Below are 24,871 nucleotides of genomic sequence, written 5' to 3' on the forward strand. Positions count from 1 at the left end.
GTCACATCACTGCACAAGGCTGTTTACACTGTCTAGGTACAGTGGGAGGTCGCTGTTGTCCTCCATTAGGGCCAGCAGGACAGTGTCATCGGAGTACTTAATCATAAAATGCTTGGTGTTTTGACTTGTGCAATTGGTGTACAGAATGAAAAGGACGAGTGAGCTCACACAACCTTGTGGGGCTCCCCAGTTGGTGACCACAGGAGGGGAGAGAGTGTTGTTTACCTTGAGTTCTGTTACTGAGAAATGAGTGTTACCAGTAAATGAGGTGTGGGTTAATGTCCAGTTCTTTCATTTTGGCTAGTAAAAGGTGTGTTTGTATGGTGTTAAAAGCAGAGGAAAAATCTATAAAGAGTGCTTTGGCATATGTTTTTGGTTGGTCTAGGTGTTTCAGAATCAGGTGTGTGAGGGTGGTCATTGCATCCTCTGTACTGCGCCCGTTTCTATATACTAGCTGGTAAGGGTCTAGTTTCCTATCTGCAGAGAGTTTTAGGTTCAGAGCCACTATTCTCTTCAAAGATTTGTAGTAAGATTTTGTGGTAGTCATTGTGCTCCTTGGGGCATGGCTTTTTCGGGATGGGGATGAAGTGAAACGTTTCCAGGCCTGTGGTATTGTGTGTGAGTCGATGGATAACTGGAAGATGGATTGCCAGACTGGGTCAAGCTCCTCAGCAAAGGTCTTGAGGAGGACTAGGCTCACATTATCTGGCCCAGAGGCCTTTTTTGGGTTCAGTTGTTTAAAAACCTTTGTGACCTGCTCTGTGGTAACAATGATTTCCTCTGCGTGAGAGGCAGGGACAGTCTGTAGGACAGCAAAGCAGTCATTTGTGTGATTATGGGTGTCAAATATTTTGTAGAACAGGTTCAGTTTCTTCACAAATGTGGGCTCGTCATCTATGTGGAGGAGTTTACAGGGTGCTGACATGCCGGCCATGCTCTTTATGGTTTGCCAGGCTAGCCCATTGTTCCTGCAGTGATGATTCACCAACTTCATCAAATGTTTTCATAATTTATCTGCAGATAAGCGCTAAAAAGCCTGGGCCTACCAATAGGTAACCAAATGAACGGCTCTCTCACTGATGTGATTCGGTAGGTTACACTGACTGACGAGACGAGAGTCACTCACTGTCTGGCCCCGACATGCTAGGAAAGGAAACCTAGGAAATCCTTTAGGTTACTTGTCCCAATGCGATACCATAGGACATACAGTATAACCAAGTTGCATTATTTATGAATGGCAAAGGGATATAGGAGATCGACTTTATTCAGTCAGTTCAAGTCCGACACCTTTTATAAATGAATGTGTCAGAAAAAAATTATTAAGACATGCCGTGGATTTTGACTCATCGTTACAACTTATTGGACGTGAAAATTCATGTGCATTATGCTCTCTCCCTCTGTGTATTTTTTTTGGACTGCAACTGGAGATCTGTATATAATGACAATATGCTCATGTCTCCGCCCTAAAACGGGAGTCATTGTCCGGGAAGGCAGGCATCAAGCTTAGTTCCAAAATAAGCCCATAGAAATGCATTGGGCTGTGAAACCTCTTGCTTCGCTTCTTCCTCTCTTCTGCATTGTCCTGTCATCGTTCGCTTTGTGACTGACAGGCGCCTATCCTACCAATAGATTGTTAGAAGATGCATATCATTCATTCTAGTGGGAGAAGGCTTGCTGGACTGGCGAACTGAAGCTTTTAAATGAAAAGTAGCCTGGTTAATATGAAGTGGAAAATGTAGCTGGCTGAAAATGAGTCTGTAACCGGTTGATTAGCCAACAGCTGGCGCTTAATGAAAACATTGGTGGTAGCGAGCTGGAGAACATATTAATTGTAGCTTCCCACATTAGCTATAGCAAATACTAATTCAACAAAACTATGGCCTACAACCAGGTGCGGTGCTAGGGTCTCAGCACAGAGGGGGTGGATTGGTCTTGAGGGGCCCTTATGACCAAATCATTTTTTAAAGTATAGCTTATATGGCCAATCATAAATGCAAATTAGGCATTATCACATATAGAGCCATGCAATCCGATTTCCAATAAAACACACAGAGAGATACGGTGTTTCACTTTGCCAGACACAAAAAAAAGAAAACAGGTTGCCAGTCGGCCGCTAATAGCAAAACAATGTTTTAGCACCAATGACGTGTCGCTCTACAAAGCGTAGCGGCCAGGAGAGCTCCACAGGTAGTCGGCACCATGGTCAGCAGCACCCAAGCGAAGATTCATCAAAACCATTAATCAAAATCATTAATCTAAGGCATGAAGCGGTTGTTTAGTAGACAAAAAGGCCTACATTCAAAGATAAAGTAGATACGTAAGTCTACAACTCAAAAACAGATACAGTGTAAGCAACACATGGCAGGCAGTGTCTCTCTCTCTCTCGCGCTCTCTCTCACACACACACACACACACACACACACACTCACACACACACACACACACACACACACACACACACACACACACACACACACACACACACACACACACACACACACACACACACACACACACACACACACACTGCCTATAAGTGCAGAGAGGTGATGAGCAAGAGGGCCTGAAATAACATTTTGACTGCTTTTATCTTAACCAAAGACCAATAAAAAAGGATGTTTCACTCACCAGATTTTTCACTCTTCTCAGCCAATCTTGCCATTTTGTAGATTGATTTAGCCTAGTAGTCAATTTGTTAATTCCATCATCATGCAGTCCTTTAAAACAAAATAATAATCCCAACAAGTGAACGAACTATGTACAAATCAAGGTCCCATTTTAAAACGTCATCTTCCCCTCCTTCATGTTGCCAAACCACTTTGTAAATGTCTATGTCTTGCCATAGCCACAGGACGTGCTGCAGCACCCCCTGAAAAATCAGAATTATTTTGTATATTTTTTATCGCATCACCCCAACCCGCAGACATCTTCTCGTGGCTATTTTTCTTGCTCAAAACAAAGCAAAGTGAGATTGGATAGTCTGGCCTCATTCATGCATGCACACAAATAGCTCTTGATGAGCTTCATGCGACTAGAACTTCGCTCTGACTGCAGATGGGAATGGTCTTGTAGATTCTATGGAGAATGGTCAGATTCGGTGCATGTCATTGGCAATGAGGAATGGTAGGTCTGCGTCAGTGTTGAGATCCATGGTTAACTCGGAATACAGAGCATTCGGAAAGTATTCAGACCCCTTGACTTTTTCAACATTTTGTTACGTATGTTAGAGCCTTATTCTAAAATGGATTAAATTTTTAAAAATCCTCATCAATCTGCAGACAATACCCCATACTGACAAAGCGAAAAGAGAAATACCTTATTTACTTAAGTATCCACCAATGCAGACCCTTCACTATGAGACTCGAAACTGAGCTCAGGTGCATCCTGTTTCCATTGGTCATCCTTGAGATGTTTCTACAACTTGATTGGAGTCCACCTGTGGTAAATTCAATTAATTGGACATGATTTGGAAATGCACACACCTGCCTATATAAGGTCCCACAGTTGACAGTGCATGTCAGAGAAGAGAAAAAACCAAGCCATGAGGTTGAAGGAATTGTCCATAGAGCTCTGAGACAGGATTGTGTTGAGGCACAGATCTGGGGAAGGGTACCAACAAATGTCTGCAGCATTTAAGGTCCCCAGAAACACAGTGGCCTTCATCATTCGTTTGGATCCATCAAGACTCTTCCTAGAGCTGGCCTCCCAGCCAAATTGAGCAATTTCACCTTGTGAAGACTTACAGAAAACGTTTGACCTCTGTCATTGCCAACAAAGGGTATATAACAAAGTATTGAGATAAACTTTTGTTATTGACCAAATACTTATTTTCCACCATAATTTGCAAATTAATTAATTAAAAATCCTACAATGTAATTTTCTGGATTTTTTTTTCTTATTTTGTCTGTCATAGTTGAAGTGTACCTATGATGAAAATTACAGGCCTCTCTCATCTTTTTAAGTGGGAGAACTTGCACAATTGGTGGCTGACTAAATACTTTTTTGCCCCACTGTATCCCAACCAGAAGCCATGGATTGCAGGCAACATCCACATCAAGCTAAAGGCTGGAGCTGTCTCTTTCAAGGTGCGGGACACTAATCCGGACACTTATAAGAAATCCCGATGTAACCTCAGACGAACCATCAAACAAGCAAAGCATCAATGCAGGATTAAGATTGAATTCTACTACACCAGCTCTGACGCTCATCGAATGTGGCAGGGCTTGAAAACTATTACGGACTACAAAGGGAAACCCAGCCTTGAGCTGCCCAGTGACGCGCGCCTACCAGATGAGGTAAATGTCTTTTATGCTCCCTTCGAGGCAAGTAACACTGAAGCATGCATGAGAGCACCAGCTGTTCTGGACGACTGTGTGATAACGCTCTTGGTAGCTGATGTGAGACCTTAAAGCAGGTCAACATTCACAAAGCCGCGGGGCCAAACGGATTACCAGCACGGCTACTCAAAGCATGCACGGACCAACTGGCAAGTGTCTTCACTGACATTTTTCTCCCTGACCGAGTCTGTAATACCTACATGTTTCAAGCAGTCCACCATAGTCCCTGTGCACAAGGAAGTGAAGGTAACCTGCCTAAATGATTACCGCCCAGTAGCACTAACGTAGGTAGCCATGAAGTTCTTTGAAAGGCTGGTCATGGCTCACATCAACAGCATCCTCCCGGATACCCTAGACCCACTCCAATTTGGATACCACCCCAACAGATTCACAGATGACACAATTTCAATCGCACCCCACACTGCCCTTTCCCACCTGGACAAAAGATACACCTATGTGAGAATGCTGTTCATTGACTACAGCTCAGCTCTCAACACCATAGCGCCCACAAAGCTCATCCCTAAGCTAAGGACCCTGGGACTAAACACCTCCCTCATCAACTGCATCCTGTACTTCCTGATGGGCCGCCCCCAGGTGGTAAGTGTAGGCAACAACACATCTGCTGATCCTCAACACTGGGGCCCCTCGGGTGTGTGCTTAGTCCCCTCCTGTATTCCTTGTTCACACACAACTGCGTGACCAAACACGACTCCAACACCATCATTAAGTTTACTGACGATACAACAGTGGTAAGCCTGATCACCAATGATGATGAGACGAGGGAGGAGGTCAGAGACCTGGCCGTGTGGTGCCCGGACAACAACTTCTCCCTCAATGTGAGCAAGACAAAGGAGCTGATAGTGGACCACAGGAAAAGGCAGGCCAAACAGGCCCCCATTAACATTGACAGAGCTGTAGTGGAGCAGGTCGAGAGTTTCAAGCTCCTTGGTGTCCACATCATCAATTAACTATCATGGTCCAAACACACTAAGACAGTCGTGAAGAGGGCACGACAACATATTTTCCCTCTCAGGAGACTGAAAAGATTTGGCATGGGTCCCTAGATCCTCAAAAAGTTCTACAGTTGCACCATCGAGAGCATCCTGACCGGTTGCATTACTGCTTGGTATGGTAACTGCTCATATAACTGTAAGGCGCTACAGAGGTTAGTGAGTACGGCCCAGTACATCAATGGGGCCAAGCTTCCTGCCATCCAGGACCTATATACTAGGCAGTGTCAGAGGAAACTGCTTTTACACTGCTGTTATTCACTGTTTATTATCTATGCATAGTCACTTCACCCCTACCTACATGTACAAATCACCTCAACTAACCTGTACCCCCTGTATGTAGCCTCGATATTGTTATTTTATTGTGTTACTTTTTATAATTTTGACTTTAGTTTATTTGGTAAATATTTTCTTAACTCTTTCTTGAACTAATGCACTGTTGGTTAAGGGCTTGTAAGTAAGCCTTTCAAGGTAATGTTGTATTGGCGTATGTGACAAATAAAGTTTGATTTGATATATCTGATCTCAGCAATGCAGGTGTCAATTAGATCCAGTTAGACAGTTAGTTAGAAAGGATGTACAGTTGAAGTCTGAAGTTAAGATACACTTCGGTTGGAGTCATTAAAACTACTTTTTCAACCACTCCACAAATTTCTTGTTAACAAACTATAGTTTTGGCAAGTCTGTTAGGACATCTACTTTGTGCATGACACAATACATTTTTCCAACAATTGTTTACTGACAGATTATTTCACGTATAACACACTGTTTCACAATTCCGGTGATTCAGAAGTTTACATACACCAAGTTGACTGTGCCATTAAACAGCTTGGAAATTTCCAGAAAATGATGTCATGGCTTTAGAAGCTTCTGATAGGCTAATTGACATCATTTGAGTCAATTGGAGGTCTACCTGTGGATGTATTTCAAGGCCTACCTTCAAACTCAGTACCTCTTTGCTTGACATCATGGGAAAATCAAAATAAATCAGCGAATACCTCCGAAAAAAAATGGTAGACCTCCACAAGTCTGGTTCATCCTTGGGAGAAATTTCTAAACACTTGAAGGTACCACGTTCATCTGTACAAACAATAGTACGCAAGTATAAACACCATGGGACCATGCAGCCGTCATAACGCTCAGGAAGGAGACGCGTTCTGTCTCCTAGAGATTAACATACTTTGGTGCGAAAAGTGCAAATCAATCCTGGAACAACAGCGAAGGACCTTGTGAAGATGCTGGAGGAAACAGGTACAAAAGTATCTATATCCACAGTACAACGAGTCCTATATCGACATAACCTGAAAGACCGCTCAGCAAGGAAGAAGCAACTGCTCCAATACCGCCATAAAAAAGCCAGACTACGGTTTCCAACTGCACATGGGGACAAAGATTGTATTTTTTGGAGAAATGTCCTCTGGTCTGATGAAACAAAAATAGAACCTTTTGGTCATAATGACCATTTTTATGTTTGGAGGAAAAAGGGGGAGGCTTGCAAGCAGAAGAACACCATCCCAACCTAAAAGCATGGGGGTGGCAGCATCATTGCTGCAGGAGGGACTGGTGTACTTCACAAAATAGCTGGCATCATGAGGCAGGAAAATTATGTGGATATATTGAAGCAACATCTCAAGACATCAGTCAGGAAGTTAAAGCTTGGTTGTAAATCGGTCTTCCAAAAGGACAATGACCCCAAACCTACTTCCGAAGTTGTGGCAAAATGGTTTAAGGTCAGCAAAGTCAAGGTATTGGAATGGCCATCACAAAGCCCTGACCTCAATCCTATAGAACATTTGTGGGCAGAACTGAAAAAGCGTGTGCGAGCAAGTAGGCCTACGAACCTGACTCAGTTACACCAACTCTGTCAGGAGGAATGGGCCAAAATTCATCCAACTTGTTGTGGGAAGCTTGTGGAAGGCTACCCAAAACGTTTGACCCAAAGAATTTAAACAATTTAAAGGCAATGCTACCAAATACTAATTGAGTGTATGTAAACTTCTGACCCACTAGGAATGTGATGAAAGAAATAAAAGCTGAATAAATCATTCTCTCTACTATTATTCTGACATTTCACATTCTTAAGATAATGTGGTGATCCTAACTGACCTAAGACAGGGAGTTTTTAATAGGAATAAATGTCATGAATTGTGAAAAACCTAGTTTAAACTTCCGACGTCAACTGTACGTCTTCTTTAGTAAACTGTTTCAAAACACCAACATACATTTAAACCCAAATGTTTTAAAACATTTGGTGCTTTATTCAGCACTGCTGGAAGAGGGGTGAGAGCGGCTCTGCAAGGTGGTTTGCTGCTTGTGTCGCCGTCAGCAGAAACATCCTCGGCTATAACTAGCCTTACTTTGGCTATGCAATTGTCCCCCTCCACCTCCTCCCAGTTGCTGGTGGTCCACCTCCTCCTATTGTGTTTTTCCCCCCCCATGACCACTGTCACGCCTGCTCCCGCTCTCCCTTTCTGGCGCTCGAGGGCATCAGGCTGCCCTTCATTATGCACACCCGTCACCATCATTATGTGCAGCAGCGCTCATTGGACTCACCAGGACTCCTTCCCTTTGTTGATTGCCCCGTCTATAACTGTCTGCTCCCCTGTTTGTTCCCTGTGTCTGCATTAATGTTGTTATGTGTTCGTGTCCAGATGCTGTCCTGTCCTATTCCATATCTGTTACCATTAAATGTTCACTCCCTGTACCTGCTTCTCGTCTCTACCAGCGTCAATCCTTACAACCACTGGTAGGGCTGTGGCAGTCATGGAATTTTGTCAGCCGGTTGTTGTCAAGCAAATAACCGCCGGCTCACAGTAATTGACCGTTAATGAACAAAAACACGGAAATTGCCATGAAACTGAAGATCTCGTACGACACTGTGTACTACTCCCTTCACAGAACAGCGCAAACTGGCTCTAACCAGAATAAAAAGAGGAGTGGGAGGCCCCGGTGCACAACTGAGCAAGAGGACGTACATTAGAGTGTCTAGTTTGAGAAACAGATGCCTCACAAGTTCTCAACTGGCAGCTTCATTAAATAGTACCTGCAAAACACCAGTCTCAACGTCAACAGTGAAGAGGCGACTCCGGGATGCTGGCCTTCTAGAGTTGCAAAGAAAAAGCCATATTTCAGACTGGCCAATAAAAATAAAAGATTAAGATGGGCAAAAGAACACAAACACTGGACAGAGGAACTCTGTCTAGGCAGAGTTACCTCTTCACAGTTGACGTTGAGTGTTTTGCTCGTACTATTTAATGAAGCTGCCAGTTGAGGACTTGTTGAGGGCAATTTAGGAAGGGGGATAAATGGGCGGCTTGGAGAACCTATCCACCACCGTAAGGATGGTGGTGGTGCCATCTGATGGAGGGAGACCCGTGACGAAGTCCAAGGATATATGGGACCAGGAGTGGTTGAAGGAGGCTAGACGGAGCTTGCCATGGAGTCTTATTTTGTGCACACATAGTGCAGGCAATAACGAACACGGAGAAGTCAAGAACCATGGTGGGCCACCAAAAACGTTGTCGGACAAAAGCCAAGGTCCGACGGGAGCCAGGATGACAGGAGAGCATCGAGAAATGTGCCCATTCCAGGACCGGAGTACGGGCAGAATCCTGAACAAACATCCTGGTTAGCCGGATCAGACTCTATTCCCCAGAAGATAGCAGGCTCTAGACAGGAAGTAGGGAGGATGGTCTCGTGGTCCGATGGTGTAGTGGCGGGGCTGTACAGACATGAGAGTGCGTCAGGCTTTACATTCTTGGACCCCGGGCGGTAGGATATAGTGAAATGAAAACCAGTGAATAACAGGGCCCATCACGCCCGCCTGGAGTTGAGGTGCTTGGCAGTGCGAAGATATTCCAGGTTCCTATGGTCTGTCCACATCAAGAATAGGTGTTCCGCCCCTTCTAACCAGTGCCTCCACTACTCCAACGCCATCTTAACTGTGAGTAATTCTCAATTTCCCGTGTCGTAGTTCCTCTCAGCGGGATTAAGGCGATGGGAAGGTGCAGGGAGGCAGCTTCATGTTCTGGGCAGAATGCTGGGAAAGGACTTTCCCCACTCTGATGTCCGAGGCGTTGACCTCCACCACAAACTGACGGTATAGGATGGCAGGCAGGATTGGGGTCAGGACAGGCAGAAAGGTCCGAGCTGGGAAGACTAGAAAAAGCTCAAACTAGAGCACAGGAACATGCTGGTAGGACATGACGGGACAAGACGAACTGGCAAACGACAAACAGAAAACACAGGTGTAAATACACAGGGGATAATGGGGACGAATTGGAAATACCTGTTGGGTGGTGGAGACAAGCACAAGACAGGTGAAACAGATCAGGGTGTGACACTAATGATTAAAAAAGTCTGATAAAAAACATGAGCTCTGCTTTGTTTTTTGTACAGGCTGTACACAGCTGTTCATCAGTCTCTCATTCACCATTTGACAAGCACTTGACAATGCCTCGAATTTCCTGGCAGCAAATATATAATTCACAAGTGATAGGCTAGTATTGTCACTCATAAGAGTATTCTTGATTTAATCGTGTCTTTCTATACACTAAATAACTTATGTGTGAAATTTGTTTTTATTTAGAATGGACCATTATCATGCACCTGTCTCGAAACAGGGGCAGGGGAAAAAATACTCGTCATCTACAGTATGCACTTAAATAGCGAATGGAGGACACTATTGCAGTGGTTCATTTTTATTTCATCCTGTTTTAAAGAGAAGCAATGCACTTAACATTAGGAAAGTTGACAAATAAATATAGTAGGCCTAGCCAATAGAAAGCTGATGGGATCATCCTCTTTTTAATAGAGGCCATCACTCTGTTTTCTTACGCAATTGCTCAGCCCATAGAAATGTTGCTCATCATGAGCTCAGGAAGTGTTTGATTCAATTTTGGATACATTTGTATTGATGTCAGAGTGATTAGAGGGACAATAGAGTGCTGAGTACCAGGCAGTTAGCAAATTTTGTAGGCTATTAATGACCATCAGTAGCATCAGAGGTTGGAGAAGCCTAATTACCGGGACTAAACGGTCATGTGAAATTTGACTGCCATCATGACTCGTGACCACCAGTGTGGTAGTAATATGATCACCGTAACAGCCGTGGTTACGGGCGGGAAGCCATGCTTCCATCAACACCGGCCTCATTAGCCACTGTCAGGCTAAAGCAGTGGTTGCAAGCATGACGGATGCAATTACATTTTTCTTATTCTCTCGCTCTTTGCGTTTTAGCGCACCTGACTTGTACTTTTTATCCATTTGTCGCCTGAATGTAACTTAGCTAGCTAGATATGACCTGATGAAGTTAAACTCATGCAACAGACAGGGTTGTCAATCAAATATGACAGGCCTGGGTAAATTTGTTTTCATAATTTAAGAAGACAATAACTAATGTTGTTTTGGTATTGTATGAAGTAGGTATAAGATACCAAAAGTAGTTTTAAATGAGCAAATGACTAAATAAATAATAATTTGGAAGACCCTGGTCCCCCCCCCCCAACCAGCAGCCAACCAACAGCTGTGCCTTAATAAGTCCCAGGCCAGGGGGCACCTCAATGGGGTATAGCGACAGACACAGCTATATATTGCTTTATAAAATAAGTGTAACGGCAGATCTCCTCTTCGTCTGAAGAGGAGTAAGGATCGGACCAAGATGCAGTGTGGTAAGTGTTCATGACGATATTTTAATAAAGACAAATGAACACTCGAACAAAAGCAATAAACGATAACGTGAAATCTACAAACCGAAACAGTACCGTGTGGCGAACAAACACACACACGGAAACAAACAGTGAAACCCTGGCTACCTAAGTATGATTCTCAATCAGAGACAACTAACGACATCTGCCTCTGATTGAGAACCATACTAGGCCGAAACAGAAAACAAACATAGAAAAACAAACATAGACACGTCCTGACCATACTAAATAAAGACAAAACAAAGGAAATAAAGGTCAGAACATGACAGTATCCCCCCCAAAGGTGCGGACTCCGGCCGCAAAACCTGAACCTATAGGGGAGGGTCTGGGTGGGCGTCTGTCCGCGGTGGCGGTTCTGGCACGGGAAGTGGACCCCACTTCACCACAGTTTTTGTCCGCCTCATTGTCTGCCTCCGTGGCCTCTTAAACACAGCAACCCTCGCCGCCGACCTCGGACTGGGGACCCTAGAAATGGGTCCCGAATGGACGGGAGATTCCAGGCAGCGCCAGACGGACGGGAGACTCCGGCAGCGCCGGACAGGCGGGATACTCCGGCAGCTCCGGAGTGAAGGGCAATTCTGGCATCGCTTGGCTGACTTATGGCTCCGGCAGCTCCTGGCTGACTGACGGCTCTGGCGGCTCCTGGCTGGCTGGCGGCTCCTGGCTGGCTGGCGGCTCAGGACAGACGGGAGACTCTGGCGGCTCAGGACAGACGGGAGACTCTGGCGGCTCAGGACAGACGGGAGACTCTGGCGGCTCAGGACAGACGGGAGACTCTGGCGGCTCAGGACAGACGGGAGACTCTGGCGGCTCAGGACAGACGGGAGACTGGCGGCTCAGGACAGACGGGAGACTCTGGCGGCTCAGGACAGACGGGAGACTCTAGCAGCGCTGGAGAGGAGGAAGGTTTTGGCAGCGCTGGACAGGAGGGAGCACCTGTAGGCAGAAGACGGAGAGACAGCATGGTGCGGGGGGCTGCCACCGGAAGGCTGGTGCGTGGAGGTGGCACTGGATAGACAGGACCGTGCAGGCGCACTGGAGCTCTTGAGCACCGAGCCGGCCCAACCTTACCTGGTTGAATGCTCCCGGTAGCCGGGCTGTGCTGGCGAACCGGGGACACCATGCGTAAGGCTGGTGCCATGTACGCCGGCCCAAGGAGACGCACTGGAGACCAGATGCGTAGAGCCGGCTACATGGCACCTGGCTCGATGCCCACTCTAGCCTGGCCGATACGAGGAGCTGGAATGTACCGCACCGGGCTATACACACGCACTGGGGAAACTGTGCGCTCCACTGCATAAGACGATGCCTGCCCGGTCCCTCTCTCTCTCCGGTAAGCACGGGAAGTCGGTCTCCTATCTGGCTTCGCCACACTCCCTGTGTGCCACCCCCAAGAAATTTTTGGGGCTGCCTCTCGGGCTTCCAGCCGCTCTGCCCTGCTAGCTCCTCAGAATGCCGCCTCTCTGCTTTCGCTGCCTCCAGCTCTGATTTGGGGCGGCGATATTCCCCTGGCTGTTCCCAGGGTCCTTTACCGTCCAAAATCTCTTCCCAAGTCCATTTCTCCAAGTACCGCTGCCTCTCCTGCTGCTGCTGTTGCTGCCTGTTACCACGCTGCTTGGTCCTTGGTTGGTGGGTGTTTCTGTAACCCCCCCCAAATGACACCTGCCTCTGATTGAGAACCATACTAGGCCGAAACAGAAACCAAACATAGAAAAACAAACATAGACTGCCCACCCCAACTCACGCTCTGACCATACTAAATAAAGACAAAACAAAGGAAATAAAGGTCAGAACGTGACAATAAGCAACACCAGCTCAAGCAAATTCCAGGATTTTATGAAATCATGTAATGTATCATATTATATATACATTTGGCATGTGTTATAGTGTTAAATGATGGTTTGAGCCTTTCAGTGAGATGGACAAAAGTTTCAATGTTACATATTGCATATTGAGTTAAATGTTACAATGTTGCCATTTTTCTCTGTCTCACAATGGTACCAATACTAGCCTCATCTCAGATCTGTTTGTGCTCTTGCAAACTCCATTGCTCATTGTCAAGCCAAATCTGTTTGGCATGATAGCACAAACAGACTGGCACTCAGACTATGTTATCAATAGATAATCTGAGTAACACTGTTGCCATGATTTGTGGGAAAGTAGATTTAATCATCAAGACCACACAGGAAGTCCTAACATTAGTGGGGACTACCATTTATATAATCCTAACTGTTGTCAAAAGGGAATAATTCCTGACAGACCTAGGCTTGTTTTTTTACATTTATCTGATCAACTTATTGTTATTATACTTTTTACTATGTTGACAGCTGATGGATGTTAGCCTATTGCTTTCATTCCCATGCATAAGCTCTCAATTGTATACTGTAAAGAGAATCAATTAGCAGGCCTCACTATGTGATACGCCTCCTGCAATGTTCGCAGTCTGTCATGGACAGAACACAGAACCAGCATGCAGATGACATTGCCCACTGAGTCAACATTTACTTCGCCCATGTCCTCGCCCGACGTGTCCAGAAAGCTTTCGAACGTTAAGTGGTCATTGACAGCCAGGCTCTTTTGCAGATAGCCTACTTCTCGAAGTGAAGATTGGGGTCAGTGCAAATCACCTTGCAACCAGATGGGTAGAACTCAAAGTAGGCCCCGCTTCCGCAGCCAATCTCGTAAATGTTTCATGAACATTTTATCCTTTCCTCCGCTCCTGGCTGCATGTGATGCCATAGAAATAGAATGAATAGAATGGGAGTCCCCATTCAAGTCAATGATGGCATAATGGGTGGACTGGCTCTCATTGCGAGTATACCCATAGGAGCAAAGCAGGAAGCAAAAGCAGGAAGCAAAAACAGGAAGTATACCCATCAATATGTGCTGTGATTTGTTGATTCAACTCAACTGACATTACAAAAAATATGCAATGCATTTGTTACGTTATAGCCTTATTATAAAATTGATTAAATTGTTTTTTCCCCTCATCAATCTACACACAATACCCCATAATGACAAAGCAAAAACAGTTTTCTCAGATTTTTTGCAAATGTATTTCAAATAAAAAACTGAAATCACATTTACATAAGTATTCAGACTCTTTACTCAGTACTTTACTCAGAAGCACCTTTGGCAGCGATTAAAGCCTTGAGTCTTCTTGGAAATTATGCTACAAGCTTGGCACACCTGTATATTGGGAGTTTCTCCCATTCGTCTCTGCAGATCCTCTCAAGCTCTGTTAGGTTGGATGGGGATGGTCGCTGCACAGCTATTTTCAGGTCTCTCCAGAGATGTTTGATTGGGTTCAAATCTGGGCTCTGGCTGAGACCCTCAAGGATATTCAGAGACTTGTCCCGAAGCCACTCCTGCATTGTCTTTGCTGTGTGCTTGCTTTTCATCAAGGATCTCACTGTACTTTGCTCCGTTTATCTTTCCCTCGATTCTGACTAGTCTCCCAGTCCCTGCCGTTGTAAAACATCCCCATAGCATGATGCTGCAACCACCATGCTTCACCGTAGGGATGGTGCCAGGTTTCCTCCAGATGGGATACTTTGCATTCAGGCCAAAGAGTTCTATCTTGGTTTCATCAGACCAGAAGCATCTTGTTGATCTACCTCGATTGCTCAGTTTGGCTGGGTGGTCAGCTCTAGGAAGAGTCTTGGCGGTTCCAAACTTCTTCCACTTAAGAATGATGGAGGCACTATTTTCTTGGGGACCTTCAATGCTGCATACATTTTTTGGTACCCTTCCCCAGATCTGTGCCTCGACACAATCCTGTCTCGGAGCTCTACGGACAATTCTTTCAACCTCATGGGCGTTTTTTTCTCTGACATGCACTGTCAACTGGGGGACCTTAATATAGATAGGTATGTGACTTCCCAAATCACGTCCAATCAATTTAATTCACCACAGATGGACTCCAATCAAGTTGGAGAAACATCTCAAGGAGGATAAATCGAAGCAGAATGCACCTGAGCTCAATTTGAGTCTCATAGCAAAGTGTCTGAATACTTATGTAATCAAGGTATTTCAGTTTTTGTTGTAAAAATGTGTAAAAAGTTCTAAAAACCTGTTTTCACTGTCATTATGGGGTATTTTGTGTAGATTTATGAGGGGAAAATTGGAAAAAAGTAAAGCGGTCTGATTACTTTCCGAATATACTGCGGAAATCCCATGACAGAGTGTCTATAGCCTAATACTTTATAAAGCTCACATAATTGCTGTCACAAACACCACAGAGTTGTCACTGACTAGTTGGATATTCAATTCCCAGTGAGCAAAACATTTCTGTACTTACAGACTTCATAGAAATTCATTTTTATCAGGGTTTTCCTTTGGTGGACCATATTTTTTGTGACTGTTATCAATAAAACTCATGAATGCAACTGTTTATGTCAAATTGTTCTACGTGTAGCCCTGGTTGTCCCGAATAAAAAAATGCTAAAACACATCATTGTGAGGTTAAATGTAAGGGCTGGACATGCAGATATATGAAAGTCAGATAAATAAAAATACGATTTTTGCTGGGATATCAGGACTTATAAGGTTAATTCCCTCTCAAGTTTCCTTCTAATCAAGAGGAAGGGCATGCTTATGACTCACCTAAGGGACTCACTGAAGTATAATTCATGCTTAATGGTGGCTTCTTAGAAACCATGCACATTCAAATCGAGTATATATTTATTCCTGGGAGATGCAGGTAATGTAACAGTTTTGTCATCCACTAAAACAAACCCACAAATCGTCAATTTTAACTTTTGGATAACGAATTATACGATAGTCTTCTTAACTATTAGTTCAATAACTTTGTTTCATTTTGTTTTGCGATCTTACGGTCCCTGGGCCGTTTTCAAACCAAAGGCATTTACCGACACTCCCTAACAATTTGCTGAGAGTCATCAATTATGCAGGGTACCCGCACGCACTGGGAAGGGAGTTAGCAGCGACAATATGGCGACAGCCGCAGTTTCTCCCGAATCTTTTGGACATCTGCAGTTCAGTGCCGGCTGTCTGGATTTCTGTTAATGCGGGAAAAGTAAGTAAATATCCTGTTGTCTTGTCAGGCTGGGTTTTGGTGGAGGATGGACCATGCATGCTACTTCCCTGTCTACAACTGCACCCCAATGCCGCAGAGCGGTCCCTCTCAGCATCTTTTATCCTCGCGTTTGTGTATAGGGCTCCTTGTCAAAGCTTGGGCAAATATGCATGGAAAACCAAAATTACATGTATGGATTACTTTCTTTAGCTGAAAAAGATGCGCTTATACTGCGGAAAGGGGTGGCTAGTGATAAAGCAGGTAAATTGGGGTGTTGGCCTGCCTCTGAACGGAATGAGATTTCAATGTGTCAAAATATACATGGAGCCCTAAAAAGTACCGGTATGCGCTTTGAGTCAATGTATATTCTCGACACCCTAATCCTTTGTAAAATAATTTAACTGTAATTGTGATAGTTTTACCCCTCTTGCACAGCACCCCACCCTCACTCGATTACCCCTCCCCTTGCAGTACTCATTTTCAGGTTCTATTACGTGAGATAGGTAGGCTATGCCTCAGTTTTGGCAGTTGAAGAGGGACCGCGGTACCCCTCCCATCTTTACAGTCCCATCCCCAAATAGAGGTGGAAATAAATGTCCAAGATGGTGTTATAACCCTTACGTGTTCATCTTAGGAACCTTATCGCACCTAGGCAGCCTTCTCGGGTGTGGTACTAAAATACAGCCGTCAATGGTTATGGGGAGCATAACAAAACACCTTATCAAAATAATAGCAATGTATACAATTTACCTCGGGTAGAGATTGTTTTGGAGCAACACAGTTAAATGAATAACAGCCTAGAATTTCTACCATCACTGCATGTTTTCAAGTGGTATTGTGGCTCTGTCATAGAAGCCTACCCAGAAGCATCCTCTTTACTGCAGTATTTTAGTAAAGGCTTTGGCCCACACGCCAGGACAAGGCACGCGCGTGTGTGTAAACAGTGCATGGACTACAATACAAAGTAAGACTGATAGACCATACAGTTGAAACGTTATTACCAGTTTATAACAAATAGGCCAAAAAAGTGCGCATTTTACCTTGCTTAACGGTTTTACATGTAATATGTGGTTTATCAAGTAATAGCTTGTAATGACAACTTTTTGAGGAGGAAATCCACTCATCATTTAATCGATTGTAGTCCTGACATGGGAAACATGAATCGTTTTCTGAATGACTTCCATTGTTGGCTGGAGTTTAGGGTACCCTGTTCATTCATAGATGTGTGCTACAACACTGAAAGCACACCATGACTATATTGTGTTTATATTTGTGTATATAGCCTATTCCAATCCACAGTGCTTTCATTCAGTAGCCTATCCAGTCGATGTTATATTAGGAACTATCAATTAGCTTTTTTATTGAATTATGTGTGCCACTAGCATTTGGTGATGCTACAGAGGCACACTAGGCCCTCACTGGGATATCGCATGCTGCTGCTAACCTCGACCGGCCGTGTAGACTCCTCTATCCAGTTGCGTTTCTCTCCCCAATCGATCTTCACTCCTCTGCTCTTCCTCTTCAGTTCAGTCTCCACGATGTCCAGTGTTTTCAGTTTCATAGTCCTTAACTCCCCTCTCAATAACGGAATGCAACAGTTGCGATAAATAGTTCAGTTACAGGCGTCAAACACTTCAAACGCTTCAAACACACCACCAGAGTCATTGCATTTTGGTACACCAGAATTACATTAATTTCCAATGAAACGCTGCGTTGGCCTTGCAGTATTGCGTTGCAGAGGCAGTTGCAGTGCGTTCGGTGTGGTGCATACGTTGGATATATCGAACAAATGCGCCAAACTGTATGCTTAGACGGCTTGACAGAAATGGTAGCAGAAGGTGAATGTTGAACTTTTGTTGTATACATATCCAGATGATGCTGCGTACTATTTTGCGCAAGAACGCTGTCTGTGTGTTCGAAGCGGGCGTTTGGATGTATTATCTTGGCATAGAGGACACATGCGTAGAGGACTCCAGCGAGCGCTTCGTTTGAGGCTGCATCAGTGGTGCTGAAAGGAACAGCGACAGGCAGTGGGATCGAAGGAGACCGTGCTGCGGCTTCCAGAAGCCACTGGAGTTTCGGTTCGGTTTCATGCGATTAACAATCCTCACAATGGACTAATCATTCGTCTGTCTGTAGAAAATGTGAACGGATGTTACAATTATGCTATTGATAAATACGCATGCTTATTGGGTTTGAATGTCCGGGATGAAATTAGCAACAGCATGCACTCGCAGCGAATGAATGGACACGTGAGTAGCCTTAATTTTTTGAATGAAATATTTTGCATCACAGGGTGATTCTTCTTGAAATGTGGTTGGCTATTACAATGACATGGTTTACCTGCAGCCCGAATGAGAACATAATGAATAGTCTTGATTTACTTGATACATCCCCTGTAGAAAAGCCGGTGGGACAGCTCCTCTATGCCATCATTAGTAGGCCTAAATGAGGTCCCTGTATGTCCTGTGTTGCATTGGTGTTTGTTATTCACCTTGAAAGTAGATCAATTCATGTAGCATTTGTGGAAGGAGACTCGGAGGTTGCGTTGGGTTACTTAAAACGCCGAGTTAATTTCCTAGTGGTACAATCTCTGAGGTCAGTGGTTTAGGTTAGAAAGATTTTCATGGTTTTGACTTGTTTCTTTATGAAAGCGATTAGCTGCCCAAACTCAATTGGAAATGCAAATGGTCAAATGTTAAATCAATATCATGTTAGCAATTTCCTAAATGTTTATAATTTGAATGATTTTTTTTTATTGCTATATCATTTTCATGATTGAGTATGCATGATGCCTGCCAATTTGAAAAATACATCGCAAAGTATGTTTAATATTTCATTTCCATGGTAGGCCTACTATCCAGTACAACACTGACACATTTAAAAACGAAATGTGAAGGCTTAAATTACAAATAATTACTCTTTTTTTAAATTTCATGTCCTTGTGACAGCATGCATTGTGACAAAATAAAATCGTCAACTGCAATTGACAATTATTTTTTATACGCTGTGTATTTTTAGACTGTCAATTATAATGATCAATCAAATTCAATCAATCAATTGCAATGCTTCCTTTTGCTATTTAGTTTCCTCATTGCTCATTTGCATTTTCATTTTTGATGTTAGACCTGTCATTCAAACACTGTGGGCGGGATTTTGGTAAAGTGAGGGGAAAAAGGTTGTCTGAGCTTGCTAGCTATGTCCAGACAGTAATGCCGGTGCTCTTAATTTCGTAAAAGTATTTCTGGATCAGAGAGGAAGAGGCAAAGCAGTGCTATAAACTGAATGACTCAGATTATATTTGTTATGCTGGCTAGGACAGCTGGTGAGCAAGGAGTTCTCGGGAGGGGACACGGGGAGACAGACCGGGCATGGTGCTTGCTGCAAGCTACTAGTAGTTACTAGCAATGATGGCTAGTATATGTAGTTAGCGATGTAGGTTCGATACATTATCTAGCTAGCTGGCTATGGTGAGAGGCAAGTCAACACATTTTAAGAGATGACTAGATGGACTTAACCTACTAAAATCATTCTGGTTCAACAAATAAAATACACATATTTTGACACTGACTATGTGTGAGAGAGCAAGCAGCGAAGGACCCCTTTGGCCATTAGTCTTTAAATGAGTCATTGGTGGGACAGTATTTAGAGAAACTGGTTGTCATGTCATGGCACCATCAGGATATTCCCACAAGAGATCTGAAGCCCACCTGCCTGCTCTGCCCCTTCAGTACTGTGACACCATATTTTCTTGAGCGGTACAGCTGTTCCTTGACTCAATACTGTTAACGCTGTAAACCAAAGTAAGAGATTAGCTTTGCACAAGCCTTTGCTTTTGCAAGCCACAATGGCTCATAGGAGCAGGAGCCTATCTCTTGTTTCTGTAGTGTGAGGCAGCTTGATGTACAAGTACACGCCCTGGATAGGACGCTCATCTATCTCTGGGCCTTACTCCCAATCTATCTTGAGTGCCAAGCAGAGACGCATCGGGTCCCATTTTTACAGTCTGGTATGACTTGACCAGCGATCGAACTGTCCAACCTTCAAATCTCAGGGAGGACGCTAACTGAGTTGGTTATGAGCACTGAGTTGGTTATGCAAGCCATAGGTATAACTATATTGCATATTAAGTTGTTCCATGTCGACTGGAAAATGAGAGGCATGCACAATTATCAATCACAGATTATTTTATTTAGGGTATACCTTACCCTTTGCGGCCTGTGATAGAGACATTGGCCTACAGGTAACAGTTATTCTTGTTCTTAGAATCACTTGTTACTATCTACACAAAGTGTTCAACTACTGTAGGTTTCCTTGATAATGGTTTCCAACATATGATTGGCAGAACCTCATAATAGAGCAATAATATTTCTGTATTGTTAGTATTTTTGCAGAACATCTTATTGAACATGTGACTAATGGTAAGTGGCAATGCAATTTTGACTTCAAGCAGTTTAGCGACAATGTTTGCCCTCCTCTTCCACATCAGCACAGTTGTAAATATTAGTAGTATCTTTGGGGTAGAGGTCGACCGAATAATCGGAATGGCTGATTAATTATGTCCGATTTCAAGTTTTCATAACAATCGGGAATCTGCATTTTTGGATGCTGATTATGGCCGATTACATTGAACTCCACGAGGAGACTGCGTGGCAGGCTGACCTCCTGTTACGAGAGTGTAGCAAGGAGCCAAGGTAAGTTGCTAGCTAGCATTAAACCTATCTTATAAAAAACAATCAATCTTAACATAATCACTAGTTAACTACACATGGCTGATGATATTACTATGTATATTATTATTATTATCTAGCTTGTCCTGCGTTGCATATAATCAATGTGGTGCCTGTTAATTTATCATCGAATCACAGCCTACTTCGCCAAACAGGTGATGATTTAACAAGCGCATTCGCGAAAAAAGCACTGTCGTTGCACCAATGTGTATCTAACCATAAACCGCAATGCCTTTCTTAAAATCAATATAGAACTACATTTAAAAGAAACCTGCATATTTAGTTAATATTGTCTGATAACTAATTTATTTTAACTATGGAAATTGTATCACTTCTCTTGCGTTTCGTGCAAGCAGTCAGGGTATATGCAGCAGTTTGGACCGCCTGGCTCGTTGCGAACTGTGTGAAGACCATTTCTTCCTAACAAAGACCATAATTAATTTGCCAGAATTGTACATAATTATGACATAACATTGAAGGTTGTTCAATGTAAGAGCAATATTTAGACTTAGGGTTGCCGCCCATTCGATAAAATACGGAACGGTTCCGAATTTCACTGAAAGAATAAACGTTCTGTTTTCGAAATGATAGTTTCTGGATTTGACCATATTAAGTTAAAAAATATATATATTTTATTTTTATCTATTATTTTACCAGGTAAATTGACTGAAAACACATTCTCATTTGCAGCAACGACCTGGGGAATAGTTACAGGGGAGAGGAGGGGGATGAATGAGCCAATTGTAAACTGGGGATTATTAGGTGACCGTGATGGTTTGAGGGCCAGATTTGGGAATTTAGCCAGGACACCGGGGTTAATACCCCTACTCTTACGATAAGTGCCATGGGATCTTTAATGACCTCAGAGAGTCAGGACACCCGTTTAACGTCCCATCCGAAAGACGGCACCCTACACAGGGCAGTGTCCCCAATCACTGCCCTGGAGCAGTGGAAAGAGTGCCTCCTACTGCCCCTCCAACACCACTTCCAGCAGCATCTGGTCTCCCATCCAGGAACTGACCAGGACGTATTTGTGTGTCTTTTTTATATTCTAATTAAGTCTATGATTTGATAGAGCAGTCTGACTGAGTGGTGGTAGGCAGCAGCAGGCTCGTAAGCATTCATTCAAACAGCACTTTCCTGCGTTTGCCAGCAGCTCTTCGCTGTGCTTCAAGCAATGTGCTGTTTATGACTTCAAGCCTATCAACTCCCGAGATTAGGCTGGCAATACTAAAGTGCTTATAAGAACATCCAATAGTCAAAGGTATATGAAATACAAATGGTATAGAGAGCCTATAATTCCCATAATAACTGCAACCTAAAACTTCTTAACTGGGAATATTGAAGACCCCTGTTAAAAGGAACCATCAGCTTTCATATGTTCTCATGTTCTGAGCAAGGAACTTATAAACGTTAGCTTTTTTACATGGCACATATTGCACTTTTACTTTCTTCTCCAACACTGTGTTTTTGCATTATTGAAACCAAATTGAACATGTTTCATTATTTATTTGCGACTAAATAGATTTTATTTACGTATTATATTAAGTTAAAATAAAAGTGTTCATTCAGTATTGTTGTAATTGTCTTCATTACAAATATATATTAAAAAATCGGCCGATTAATCGGTAGCACCTTTTTTTTTGGTCCTCCAGTAGTCGGTATCGGCATTGAAAAATCATAATCGGTCGACCTCTACTTTGGGGATGATATTCCTTCTCCGTTTCTATCAGCTATGGAGACAGGTCATCAGTCAGAACCCACTGTGAAAAAGGAGCACAAATTATGCAAAAAGGTTAGAATGGATGGAAAACCTAAAACAGATGATCAATTCACAACTCATGATAGGGGGCGGGGGGTATCTTTCAGCCATTTTGGTTCCTCTCCAGCCGATGCTTTCTATTGGAAAGCATCCTTACCTGTGGGCAGCTTGCTGGAGGGGGCAGCTTGCTGGAGGGGGCATTCATCAAAAATGTCACATACAAGAATTCAGTGGGGGAGGATCATGGGACTACAATATGAATAAAAATATATTTTTATTCTACTGTGGATACCATATTGTAGAGGAGTAGTTCCCAAACTGTGGATGCAGGAATGCCCACATGCAGGAACACCCGAATTGCATCCTTCTTGATGTAACAAATTTGATTGATCATTCAAATCAAATGTTGAATTTTGACTGTCTTAAACCACAGAGTATGGAAATGCATTGTCAATTGAGAATTATTTTTATTTTTGCGCCTCCAATCCTACCAACACTATTTTTTTTGGATGGAGAGGAGGAGTGAGAGGCAACAATGATAATAAAACATCTAGCTGAACGTGAAGCAAAGACAATGACCCAAACGAGTGGGCCTATATTGATTATGGTGAATAACTTCAAACCTATATGTTGGATGCTTCACTTCATTCTTCCACCTAACATACCTGAGCCATATAGGCAAGCTGGAAAATAATTATTGCATGGTTCGAAAGTTCAGGACAAAGCATATTTTTATTGATTGAGTGTGAAAGCACACAATCATCAACTTTTTCCTTTGTGCCAGGATTCATGAATTAGTCATGAAATGGAGCCTAACCACTATAACATGCACTGCAATGTTAATGATGATGATTATTGAAAATGTATCTATATCAGATAAGACAATATAAATGAAACAACAGACTAACAGTTAAATGCTTACTCCCAATACAATAAAAAAAATGAATAATAGTAGAAAAAAACAAGGAATAAATACACAATGAGAAATGATAGCTTGGTTATATACAAGGGATAAAAATAATAACATCATACAGGTGCGCTGTAATATATTGGCACACTTCATTCACTGTTTCTTCTCTAATAAGTTCAAATTTAAAACAAGGTTTGGTGTTCACACGTGTATTTGTTTGAATTACAACCGCACAGGACCGAGAACATTTTTTCTAAAATTGAGACCGAAACAGAAGAAGGTTCTGAAGGTCCCATGTATGGATTAAGATGCCATAGTTCCTACTACTTCGGAGTCAGAATGTGGTTACAAATGGAATATCTTATTAAGATACGTTATGTAAGGTTTTTCAGAGAGAGATAGAGAGAGAGACTCCTAAAGATCAAACATTAGTCAGATAATCCAGACAGACACTGAACAGAGTTCCCTCCATCCAGAAGCAGCACAGGTCACCTGGGACAAGGGAAGAGCCCATGCAGCAGACAGACATACAGACAGACACAAAGGGCTGAAGGGGGCCATTCATTTTTCTCCCTGTAGGGTCATCAACAGGCCAACCAGGCCACATCAGAGCCACCATGAATGAATGAATGAAGTAGATTGGAGACACAGCTCTCTGTTATACCGTCAATGGCAGCCCTGATTTATGTAGCATTTGTTTGTATGAGGAGAGGGAGGAGAGAGAGAAGGAGAGAGAGAGAGAGATGGCTCTGGTTCCAAATGGTTGCACATCCATTAGTCTGGATGCCTTGCTTTGTTGGCTCCATCTCTGACAGAGATATAAAATTCCACCCTGTCTCAGGCTTAGGGAGAAACACAGACAGACAGACAAGACTCAACCCAGCAATGAGTCTTGTTAATAAGCACCATAATAAAATATAAAGTAGACATTTAATTTGTCTCGTTGTTAGTTCTACCATCTCATTTGAACTAAAAGAGACCTGAGTTTTGTTCCATTTGATTCTACCCAAGGTGATATTTTAAATGAGATCATTATTACTTTTTCCATTTTGAAACTTGATAGTAGGACAGGCTGTTTACCCAAATGCTGAACTGCTGTCTTTTTTACTTAAATCATGACCAAAGTTCTTAGTGAAAATGGATGTTCTCAACTTGAATTTCATTAGAGATATGGAGTTGTCAGCATTTATACCTTATATCCTGTCTCTATTTCCCCTCTCTCCCTCTCTCTCTCTCTCTCTCTCTCTCTCTCTCTCTCTCTCTCTTGCTCTTTCTCTCTCTCTCCCGCTCTCTCTCCCTCTCTCTCTCCCCCCCCCCTCTCTCTCTCTCTCTCTCTCTCTCTCTCTCTCTCTCTCTCTCTCTCTCTCTCTCTCTCTCTC

The 24,871-nt window shown here is 43.2% G+C and overlaps 1 protein-coding gene across 1 annotated transcript in view; it reads left to right on the forward strand.

Annotated features, from left to right (window-relative positions):
* Positions 1–15,984: 15,984 nt before the first annotated feature.
* LOC112216904 (sodium channel protein type 8 subunit alpha-like) overlaps positions 15,985–24,871 on the forward strand; it is a 114,055-nt gene continuing 105,168 nt past the window's right edge. Inside the window, exon 1 of the mRNA XM_042297419.1 lies at positions 15,985–16,090. The gene's annotated coding sequence lies outside the window, so the exon portion shown is untranslated. The remainder of the gene's footprint in view (positions 16,091–24,871) is intronic.

Source organism: Oncorhynchus tshawytscha, linkage group LG02 (genome assembly GCF_018296145.1).
Source record: "Oncorhynchus tshawytscha isolate Ot180627B linkage group LG02, Otsh_v2.0, whole genome shotgun sequence".
Classification (NCBI taxonomy): Eukaryota; Metazoa; Chordata; class Actinopteri; order Salmoniformes; family Salmonidae; genus Oncorhynchus; species Oncorhynchus tshawytscha.